The sequence below is a fragment of the Schistocerca cancellata genome, chromosome 5, assembly GCF_023864275.1.
Source record: "Schistocerca cancellata isolate TAMUIC-IGC-003103 chromosome 5, iqSchCanc2.1, whole genome shotgun sequence".
NCBI lineage: Eukaryota > Metazoa > Arthropoda > Insecta > Orthoptera > Acrididae > Schistocerca > Schistocerca cancellata.
The window spans coordinates 180,238,664-180,251,455 of NC_064630.1; positions in this window are offsets into that span (position 1 = coordinate 180,238,664).

Here is a 12,792-nt window from a genome sequence, read left to right on the forward strand (position 1 = left end):
TTTGGGCGTCTGCCGCTACCACACACTGTGCCACAGGCAAACGCCGCCAATCACAAAACGTGCTGAGCGTGACGTCAGGTGCAGACCGTCTGGCCACATCATCTGCCACCGAAGCGCTAGCATGGACGAACTGGCCACAATGAAATATAATAATAGAGTAGCATGGAGAGCTGCATCAAACCAGTCTCAGGACTGAAGACCACAACAACAACAACAACCGTCCGTTCGGAAAGCTCAGGCAGAGATCTTACCCCTGTCATACAAGCCACATCACCGCACTAAACAACCATAAACAACAGATATACATTCGACGTGTCAGCAGGCAGTGTGACGTAGTGTACGTGGAGCGTAGTGGCAACATTGTTGCGCCACAAATTGGTAATAAAAAAATCTGTGTGAAAAGTGTTTCACTTTCTATGTATCACAATAAAAATGACTGTAAATACATTATACATAAGCATTTTCTTTTAATCACAGCTTTCGACGCTTTTCTTAAGAAAAGTATTCCGATTATTAGAATACCATGAGTCAAGCCTACACCGAAAAAAATATCGCAAGGAAAAAAGCCATGGCCGAGAATCGCACAGGGACCAGCTGCTTGGTAGTGTAACACTTCGACCACTTTTTTTTTCGTTTTTCTATTTGGTGCCACCTTTTTAAAAAGTCTCTATTGTTTGAAAACAAAACAGGATGTTCTTCATAAAACAAAAATATTTTTTCAAAACATAAATAAATACACTTTTCAACATCAGTTTTTTCTAAGAAATAACGACCAATGTGGGTTCTTTGGGTCGGGGGGGGGGGGGGGGGGGAGCGAGATGAGAGCAGAGTGGTCAGGGGTCGGATCCCGAGGCCTGGCCTCGCCATCCCCGCACCCGCAACTGCCGTAACTGACTTTGGAGGAAGTAAAGCTTGTCGGAATTTAGAGAAATAAGATTCTTTTATGGCGAAAAGTTACTCAATTAGCGATAAGAAAAGAATAAGACGTAAAGAAACAATGCCTCTACAGTGAGGGAGAAAGGCTGCAGCGCTTAGCGATGCTTGTTGCGTCGTCGTGCATCAAGTGCCGGGCCTGACAGGTACGTCTTCTCGGAAAGATGTTTTAGTTCCACCGAGTGTAGTTCTTCGTAGTCGGAGTCTTCAGTTCATTGACGTGTATCGTCTTCTACCCAGGAGGTCCCAGCTTCGGGTCGCCGAAAGCACTAACTAGGTAATCTGAAAAGAACTATTTCAGAAGAATTGTTGCGAACAATTTCGGTATACCTTTCTTGGAAGTAATTCCAGAAATCCAAGACGCCCTTGGCATCATTCAGAAACACGTAATGAACCGCATGTCCTTCAATCCACCCGACTTCATTGGCTGTTGTACGAGGGTAGCAAGTACCGTCCGGGAAAGGGGCCCTGTGCATCAGTCCGCCGCGCTGACCATGCACCTACCGAGGTCACTTGTGTGTGTGCAGAGTTTCTCTCGGACACATTGCTTACCAAACAATGACAACCATGTTTGGCCGCTTGATGCTGCTGGATTGTAATCCAAAATGCGAACAGATCTTTTCGAGGAAAGATCGTCGTGGGTGACGAGACCAGACATTCAATGCAAACCCCTCACAAATCAACAAAGTGCAAAAATTCTTACGAAGGGCTAGCGCTTTGAAGAGGTAACCGTCATTCAAGCCAATTTAATGAACGAGCCAAACAATATCTCTTATAAGGACTCCTCTGTGTCTCTTATAAGGACTCTTCTGATAGTTTCATATGGTTCTATGAACGTTCTGTGCGTTATACGTATATACACTCCTGGAAATGGAAAAAAGAACACATTGACACCGGTGTGTCAGACCCACCATAATTGCTCCGGACACTGCGAGAGGGCTGTACAAGCAATGATCACACGCACGGCACAGCGGACACACCAGGAACCGCGGTGTTGGCCGTCGAATGGCGCTAGCTGCGCAGCATTTGTGCACCGCCGCCGTCAGTGTCAGCCAGTTTGTCGTGGCATACGGAGCTCCATCGCAGTCTTTAACACTGGTAGCATGCCGCGACAGCGTGGACGTGAACCGTATGTGCAGTTGACGGACTTTGAGCGAGGGCGTATAGTGGGCATGCGGGAGGCCGGGTGGACGTACCGCCGAATTGCTCAACACGTGGGGCGTGAGGTCTCCACAGTACATCGATGTTGTCGCCAGTGGTCGGCGGAAGGTGAACGTGCCCGTCGACCTGGGACCGGACCGCAGCGACGCACGGATGCACGCCAAGACCGTAGGATCCTACGCAGTGCCGTAGGGGACCGCACCGCCACTTCCCAGCAAATTAGGGACACTGTTGCTCCTGGGGTATCGGCGAGGACCATTCGCAACCGTCTCCATGAAGCTGGGCTACGGTCCCGCACACCGTTAGGCCGTCTTCCGCTCACGCCCCAACATCGTGCAGCCCGCCTCCAGTGGTGTCGCGACAGGCGTGAATGGAGGGACGAATGGAGACGTGTCGTCTTCAGCGATGAGAGTCGCTTCTGCCTTGGTGCCAATGATGGTCGTATGCGTGTTTGGCGCCGTGCAGGTGAGCGCCACAATCAGGACTGCATACGACCGAGGCACACAGGGCCAACACCCGGCATCATGGTGTGGGGAGCGATCTCCTACACTGGCCGTACACCACTGGTGATCGTCGAGGGGACACTGAATAGTGCACGGTACATCCAAACCGTCATCGAACCCATCGTTCTACCATTCCTAGACCGGCAAGGGAACTTGCTGTTCCAACAGGACAATACACGTCCGCATGTATCCCGTGCCACCCAACGTGCTCTAGAAGGTGTAAGTCAACTACCCTGGCCAGCAAGATCTCCTGCTCTGTTCCCCATTGAGCATGTTTGGGACTGGATGAAGCGTCGTCTCACGCGGTCTGCACGTCCAGCACGAACGCTGGTCCAACTGAGGCGCCAGGTGGAAATGGCATGGCAAGCCGTTCCACAGGACTACATCCAGCATCTCTACGATCGTCTCCATGGGAGAATAGCAGCCTGCATTGCTGCGAAAGGTGGATATACACTGTACTAGTGCCGACATTGTGAATCCTGTGTTGCCTGTGTCTATGTGCCTGTGGTTCTGTCAGTGTAATCATGTGATGTATCTGACCCCAGGAATGTGTCAATAAAGTTTCCCCTTCCTGGGACAATGAATTCACGGTGTTCTTATTTCAATTTCCAGGAGTGTAGATAGGGGGAGGGGGAGGTGGAGACTATGTATGACCGTCGTTAAAAACACGCTCTTAACGTTTCTCTAGTTTACATTAATCCAGATTCGGTTCATTAAAGGCACCGATTGATTGTCGGCAGTGTGTACGAATTTTATCGACTCTTTAAATCGTTCATATAGCACTCTTTTATTGACAGAAGGATGTGTGACACCCATGGTGTCCATAAACACATCATCCACAGAACGTACAATCCGTTAGAATGCCGCATCATTTACCTCTCCAATTCCTTCTGCTAGAGCGAAGTTTTGATCACCATGCTGGGCTCTTCTTCAGGATTAAGATCAAGTGGTTTTTAAGATCTTGCAGCTAACTGAACAGCACAAGATCCCGAAAAAGATCCCAGCAGAGGATCGAAACGTCGAGCGAGTAAAAGGACTTGGAGAGGAAAATGAGGTGGTCAAACGTCCTAGCAGATTTTACTTTCAACAACTGCCGCCCAGGCCTAAAGCCTCACATCACACGATGATTACAGGCAGACCGGCTCATTGACTATGGACTGGGCAAATACATCTAGTCTACATAGCGGACTAAATACAAATAACTTGAGCATTCAATCTTATGATTTTGCTTAAGTGTCTGGGACCAAAAGCACATACGACAAACTTAGAGATTGATATGTTTATTAGTTAATTATTAGTCAATTAGAATGCCTGATGAAAGAAAGGGAGCACCTGAAAGAGATGGTTGCATGCCACTGTAACTTCAAACACATACACACCACTGGCGAGTATGTAAATGATTACTGCTGCAGATTTATATAACGGGTAGAGCGGCAATCATAATGTTGTTCGTGTATGGTGTTGTTACGAGGCCTGGTAGGATAATGGCTGAGAGTTTTTAAGTATATGCCACACACCCGTGTCAGACCGAATTTCCAGCATCTAACAGAGTTTCGAAGGGCTGCACTGACGGCTCCATTTGGATGGCTGGCCGAATTGTGCAATTTCTATATTTATGGGACATTCGGAATATGACAGGGCCCCGATGTTGGACTGTACGGTAAGGTAAGGGAAGGAATATTCATTGTAGGAGCCTCGCGGAGTGGCCTCGTGGTTAGAGGCGCCATGTCACTGACTACGCGACCCCTCCCGCCGGAGGTTCGAGTCCTCCCTCGGCCAAAGGTGTGTGTGTTGCTCATAGCATAAGTTAGTTTAAGTTGTGTGTAAGTCTAGCGACCGATGACCCCAGCAGTTTGGTCCCTTAGGAATTCACACACATTTGAACATTTTTCATTGTAGGATATGGTCAACCATATATGACCACAACAAGAGAGGACAGCAACAATATGCACCAGCCATGTTGTAAAGGTTTGTTGCCAATAGGGGCTGCTACGTAGAAAAAGTCTGGAACAGAAGCAGGACTGCCATGGAGAGGCCCTTAGCGGTGCGTCATAGCAGGCTCTGTCTCTGGTTTGTACACGTAGAGCGTCTGCCGCTGGTACACACTGTGCCATAGGCAAACTCCGTCAATCAAAAAACATGCTGAGCGTGACGTCAGGTGCAGACCACCCGACCACATGATGTGTCACCGAAGCGCTTGCTTGGACGAACTGGCCACTATGAAATAGCATCAAATGTTAACAGAACTATTTGATGAAAAAGTCGGCTTTTTCCGCGTATTACGAGAGACAGATGTCATCACTCTATAGGGGGCTGAATTTCATTATACGTTATAGTTACTTGTTGTAACGGTAATAAGTAAACCATTCCACGAAATTTCATGGGTTTGAAGAGGGGGGAATGCAATGCGTCGATTTCATGTTTCATTTTAGATCACACGTTTTTGCCTATGAAATGTAGCAAACATATCAAAACAGTTTTTAAAGTTGATAGCCGAATGGTATCTGTCACTGTTTGTGATGTATTGTGTTACATGTCAGAGGCCGAATCGTCCGCAGGTCAAACGCTATGTAACCAACTCTGTCCCTAGTTATTGGAAACAATGTGGCCGAAACAATCGCAATACTTCATAAAAGGTTCCATATATCGAAACATGTTTTTGAATATCATAGCTCGCAAAGATTCACGTATTTTTCGCATGATGTATATATGAAACTTTATCGATCGAGATATGGACGTAACTATAGTTCTTTTTCAGAGGGTATATGTACCTTTGTTAATGGCATTTAATAGCTATTGAAATGAGAATTACAATAACATGAACACGTTAATAAATATGATGTTCTGTGTAGACCAACAGACCCTAAACCAAAGCCAATTTGCTGGTATGTCATAAGACGCAATTGTTAAGTTTCTACAAGCATTAATTATTTTATTTTCCCTTAAGGCATTTTGTTATTTTCAACTTTCAGAATACTCTATAACTACACATAATAACATCAGTTTCCCAATTGTTCTATCCAGCATGGATAAAATAGTCTTTACAGACAGCACATGTAACCTCTGATAAGTCATTTTCTTCCAAATGATTGTACATCCCTGATCACATTCTTCTTCCAAACAGCTTAGGAAAAGCATTAAAAATTAATATTCTGTGGAAAGTCTTCAATATCAACAAGTTCTGGAGGACAATGCATCATACTACATGATGAGGCAAAAGTCAGGATACACACTATAAAAGTCGAACCTTGTGGGGAAACATAAAGGCGTCTGGTATGGGCAACTTATAGGAGCAATGGCGACATCGGCAGCCATCTTGAAATCCGCCATCCTGGATCTGGGTTACATGTTTCATATGGGAAGGGAGTCAGATGGTACATAATTTGAACTGCCTCTTTCTCATGAATACACACGTGAAACCTGTTTTAAGATGTCTCAATTTGTGCAGGAGTTATGACTATTTAAAGTTTAGGACACTAGTCAGAGACGGCATTACAGCATATGCTGAAAATGACCTCCATAGCGCTGGAAATACAATCGGAGACATTTTACTAATTCTGCTGCACACGTCGCAGGATCTGTGGGTCAACAGAGCACACACCTCCTCAGTACCACAGCAAAGAACGGCCACATTGTTGGTTTTTACTTCATGCACAATTGATTCCAAATATCCCCACAGACAAAGGTCCAGAGGTATAGGATCAGGGAACGGTGGTGGACAGAGTCGACAGAACCCCTTCTACTCCTCCAATGACCTCCAAACTGTTCATCAAGGAACTGTCTGATTGCAATGGCATAGTTGGGTGATGCACCGTCTTCTTGGGAGGAGGTTGGGAAATCACCAAGCGGCATCAACAGCCTTTTTAGCGCAAATTCATGGAACATGTCAAGGTAACTCTCCCCATTCAAGGTTCTATCAGTAAACGCGGGCCCCGATTCTTGAGTCCGAAATCCCATGCCAAACCATCAGTTTTTCACCACCAGCACCTTTACAGAGAGCCATCAACCAGGGATTTGCATCTTACTGGTAATGAGGATTCTGTTTGTTTACTTCTCCTCGCACGGAAAAGTTAGTTTAGTCTCTGAACAACATCTGTCGTATGAAGTCTGGATTCCTGTTACACTGATCGACAGCACACTGTGCAGCCTGCATCCGACGATCAGGGTCATCTTGCAGGAGATGTTGCAAATGTAACTTGTGTGGGTGCCGCTGATGAGTGTGCAGCACTCGAAGAATTTAACGCTGAAGTACACCAAATGTTGCTGATAACCGCGCCTCCAGTGATGTGGACTATTCACAAACGCTTGCGGTTGCAGACGACTCGTCGTCGGCTGTTCTGGACGTCCACTGCGTGGCTTGTCCACCAGAGAACTTGTTGCACGAAATTTGTCCACTAACTTTGATACTGTCAAGTGTGAACTGACGTTTCTCTCAGAATGCTGGGCACTGAAGTCAGCAGCAATTGCTCTGATACTTCGTCCACCATTCATAAAGGTAACTTATATGCGTCACTGCTGTGTAATTGCCACTGCTGGTCACCTGAAACAATAAACAGAATTGATCACCTCCTTCCAATTTCAGATCTTAAAAGATCATAGCGTCTTTACAGATAAAAGTAACTTAAAACAGATTTCACATGTGTATTCTTGAGAAAGAGGCAGTTCAAAATGATATGCCCTATTCCCATCTGAAACACGTTAACTCACGTCCAAGCTGGAGTATTTCAAGACGGCCGTCGCTGTCGCTATAGCTCCTATAAGTTGCTCGCCCACCTACAGAGACCCAGTACCAGATGCCATTATGATTCCTCAAACCGTTCGACTTGTATAGTGGTATATGCAGACTTTTACCTCACCCCTTTAGATGAGCATCCTCACTGAACCCAGTCTTTAAAGTAGCGGGACCAGTCATAATAATTAGCTTCACACACGACCACTTTAGTTGTTATGATACAATGGTCGATTTGGTGTTTAACTGCAAAAAGTCTTATTTATTTTTTATGAGCCTGTTTCCTCAAGATGAACGGCAATTGAAAATATATTCATACGCCCTTAGTGCATCGTGTAATAGACCTATGAAAGGCAGCTGGAAAGCCTACCCAGGACCAAATACGTATGGCAGCATCTGCAGAACTGCATTACGATGTATTTGCCATCGATGACTCCTACACAATTTGAGCAATGCCAGTGCATTCGAATGTCGCGTATCATACGTAAGCAGTCTTTGGTTGCTGGTTCATGAATAAAATGGTGATGTCTTACGGAAAATGTCACAAATTGCAGAGGAGCCAACAATGTAACTCAACATTATCATTCGCTGACTGTCACCGTAAGTAAACTGCATTACAAGTAGTAGCTTTTCGTAATATCAGACTATTTGCAGCGAGTACAAGAGATGCATCCATAAATATTCACAAGTGCTATGTGGTGGAGGCTGAACAACTAATATTAAGGCAAAAAATATGCAACTGCTCTAGCCAAGAAAAGGTATTGCTGTTTGCTGCTGGGCTGCCTTAGCTAGAAATACTATTCGTCTCACACAGTCGCGGCTCATGGGTTCCATATTGGAGAACGTTGCGACATCTGTCGATCGGAACTAACCTAGACATGGGGTTAGGCTAGAGATCAGTCTATCACCACAAACAAGTTTTCAGGGGGGAGGGGGGTTGCAGGGGTAGGGAGCAATATCACACTCTAGCCAATAGTTTACATACTGTATCTACTTTCCCTTTCAAGATCACCTACTAAATTCCTGGTTTTTGGAAATTTCTTTTTCGTCTTAGTTTCCTGAGGCTAGCTCGTATTTGTCGCAAAATTTCATTCAGTCGTCGGTATACTCAGTATATCCCTGTTTTTTGATACATTCCATTATGTGGCTTTATATTAAGGTGGTGAGCACTATCTAGTTCACACATAATGTCCATTTTCCCTTGCACTGAAAATTCAATAAAACCATTTAAATGAATCTGTATTTCTTCACATTGCGTGAAATTTTTTAATTCTGTGATACCATTCTCAGTCCGACATTATCAGTATTTTTTTGTCACAAGACAGCTGTAACAGAAAAATGCATTTTTTCTTTTCACAATCATGCAACCACTTACCTGTGTTGTCCACTGCGCTATTAAAATTTCGTGTGTACCTTTGCCTAGTTTTACACTGGTTTTGTTCTTGACTGATATTTAGATCCGGTCTGGGCGCACGAATGTCCTTCAATTTCGTCGTAATCGCATGATCAAAATGTTACCTGCGATAATATTGGCCACATCATCATCATCATCATTATCATTTAAGACTGATTATGCCTTTCAGCGTTCAGTCTGGAGCATAGCCCCCCTTATACAGTTCCTCCATGATCCCCTATTCAGTGCTAACATTGATGCCACTTCTGATGTTATACCTATTACTTCAAAATCATTCTTAACCGAATCCAGGTACCTTCTCCTCGGTCTGCCCCGACTCCTCCTACCCTCTACTGCTGAATCCATGAGTCTCTTGGGTAACCTTGCTTCTCCTATGCGTGTAACATGACCCCACCATCTAAGCCCGTTCGCCCTGACTGCTACATCTATAGAGTTCATTCCCAGTTTTTCTTTGATTTCCTCATTGTGGACACCCTCCTGCCATTGTTCCCATCTATTAGTATCTGCAATCATCCTAGCTACTTTCATATCCGTAACCTCAACCTTGTTGATAAGGTAACCTGAATCCACCCAGCTTTCGCTCCCATACAACAAAGTTGGTCGAAAGATTGAACGGTGCACAGATAACTTTGTCTTGGAACTGACTTCCTTCTTGCAGAAGAGAGTAGATCGTAGCTGAGCGCTCACTGCATTAGCTTTGCTACACCTCGCTTCCAGTTCTTTCACTATGTTGCCATCCTGTGAGAATATGCATCCTAAGTACTTGAAACCGTCCACCTGTTCTAACTTTGTTCCTCCTATTTGGCACTCAATCCATTTATATTTCTTTCCCACTGACATTACTTTCGTTTTGGAGATGCTAATCTTCATATCATAGTCCTTACATTTCTGATCTACCTCTGAAATATTACTTTGCAAACTTTCAATCGAATCTGCCATCACAACTAAGTCATCCGCATATGCAAGACTGCTTATTTTGTGTTCACATGTCTTAATCTCACCCAGCCAGTCTATTGTTTTCAACATATGATCCATAAATAATATGAACAACAGTGGAGACAGGTTACCCCTGAAACTACTCTGAACCATGAACTCAATTTACCGTCAACTCTAACTGCTGCCTGACTATCCATGTAAAGACCTTTAATTGCTTGCAAAAGTTTGCCTCCTATTCCATAATCTTGCAGAACAGACAATAACTTCATCCTAGGAACCCAGTCATATGCCTTTTCTAGATCTATAAAGCATAGATACAATTCCCTGTTCCACTCATAACACTTCTCCAATATTTGCCGTACGCTAAAGATCTGGTCCTGACATCCTCTAAGAGGCCTAAACCCACACTGATTTTCATCCAATTGGTCCTCAACTAATACACGCACTTTCCTTTCAAGAATACCTGAGAAGATTTTACCCACAACGCTGATTAAAGAGATACCTCTGTAGTTGTTACAATCTTTTCTGTTTCCATGTTTAAAGATTGGTGTGATTACTGCTTTTGTCCAGTCTGATGGAACCTGTCCCGACTCCCAAGCCATTTCAGTTATCCTGTGTAGCCATTTAAGACCTGACATTCCACTGTATTTGATGAGTTCCGACTTAATTTCATCCACCCCAGCCGCTTCATTGCACTGCAATCTATTGACCATTTTTTCCACTTCCTCAAATGTGATCCTATTTCCATCATCATTCCTATCCCATTCTACCACGAAATCTGAAACATTAGTGATCGCATTTTCACCTACATTGAGCAACTCTTCAAAATATTCCCTCCATCTGCCCAAGGCATCCACAGGATTCACCAGCAGTTTTCCTGACCTGTCCAAAATACTTGTCATTTCCTTCTTACCTCCCTTTCGAAGACTGCTAATTACACTCCAGAATGGTTTTCCAGCAGCTTGACCCATAGTCTCCAACCTGTTTCCAAAGTCTTCCCACGATTTCTTCTTGGATGCTGCAATTATCTGTTTGGCTTTGTTTCTTTCTTCAACATAACTTTCTCTGTCTACCTGGGTTCTGGTATGTAGCCATTTTTGATATGCCTTCTTTTTCCTTTTACAGGCTGCCTTGACTGTATCATTCCACCAAGCTGTTTGCTTCATCCTACTTTTACACACTACTGTTCCAAGACACTCTTTAGCCACTTCTAGTACTGTGTCCCTGTACCTTGTCCATTCCTTTTCCAATGACTGTAATTGACTACATTCAACTAACTGGTACCTTTCTGAGATCGCTGTTATGTACTTGTGCCTGATTTCCTTATCCTGAAGTTTCTCCACTCTTATCCTCCTACATATGGACCTGACCTCCTGCACTTTCGGCCTCACAATCCCAATTTCACTGCAGATTAAATAATGATCAGTGTCATCAAAGAATCCCTTGAATACACGTGTGTCCCTCACAGCCTTCCTAAATTCCTGATCTGTTATTATATAGTCAATGACAGATCTGGTTCCCCTGCCTTCCGAAGTATACTGGTGAATGTTCTTATGTTTAAAAAAGGAGTTTGTGATTACTAAGTCCATACTGGCACATAAATCCAAGAGTTGTTTCCCGTTCCTGTTGGCCTCCATATCCTCTCCAAATTTACCCATAACCTTTTCATACCCTTCTGTTCGATTTCCAATCCTGGCGTTAAAATCACCCATGAGCAGAACACTATCCTTGTCCTTTACTCTAACAACTACATCACTAACAAGGGAACATCCCCCTCGTACCCCCCTCAGATTTAGTTATAAGTTGGCACAGTGGATAGGCCTTGAAAAACTGAACACAGATCGATCGAGAAAACAGGAAGAGGTTGTGTGGAACTATGAAAAAATAAGCAAAATATACAAACTGGGTCGTCCATGCGTAAGATATGCAATATTAAGAGCACTGTAAGGCGATGAGCTCCGTGGTCCCGTGGTTAGTGTGAACAGCTGTGGCCTGAGAGGTCTTTGGTTCAAATCTTCACTTGTCCGAAAATTTTAACTTTTTATTTTCAGTTCATGTGAAAAACTCTTATGTTTTCATCACTTTTTTTGGAGTGATTATTACATCCACAAGAAAACCTAAATCGGGCAAGGTAGAAGAAACTTTTCACATTCGCCAAGTGTACTAGTTAGGTGGGTCGACAACATATTTCTGTCATGTGACGCACATGCTGTCACCAGTGTCGTATACAAAATATCAGACGTGTTTTCCTGTGGAGGAATCGGTTGACCTATGACCTTGCGATCAAATGTTTTCGGTTCCCATTGGAGGGGCACGTCCTTTCGTCAATTAATCACACGGTTTTGCGGTGCGGTCGCAAAACACAGACACTAAACTTATTACAGTGAACAGAGACGTCAATGAACGAACGGACAGATCATAACTTTGCGAAAATAAAGAAAGCAAAATTTTCAGTGGAGGGCAGATTTGAACCAAGGACCTCTCGTTCCGCAGCTGTTCACGCTAACCACGGGACCACGGCGCTCCTCGCTTCACATTGCCCTTAATATTGCTTATGTTACGCATGGACGACCCAGTTTGTATATTTTGCTTATTTTTTCATAGTTCCACACAACTTCTTCCTGTTTTCTCGATTGATCTGTGTTCAGTTTTTCGAGGCCTATCCATTGTGCCAACTTATAACTAAATCTGAGGGGGGTGCGATGGGGATGTTCCCTTGTACGTGCCTCATAAAAACTATCCATCTTATCTTGATCTGTCCCTTCACAATGCGAATATAGTGACACAATCCTAATTTTCTTGCTAGACACTGTCAAATCTATCCACATCAGTCGTTCGTTTACATACCTTATTGCAACTACGCTGGGTTCCATTTCTTTCCTGATGTAAAGCCCTACACCCCATTGTGCTATTCCTGCTTTGACTCCTGACAGGTAGACATTGTATTCTCCCACTTCCTCTTCTTTCTCACCCGTTACCTGAATGTCACTAACAGCTAAAACGTCCAGCCCCATCTTACTTGCAGCCTCTGCCAGCTCCACCTTCTTCCCAGAGTAGCCCCCATTGATATTAATAGCTCCCCATCTCATTACCATTTGTTTGCCAAGTCGTATCTT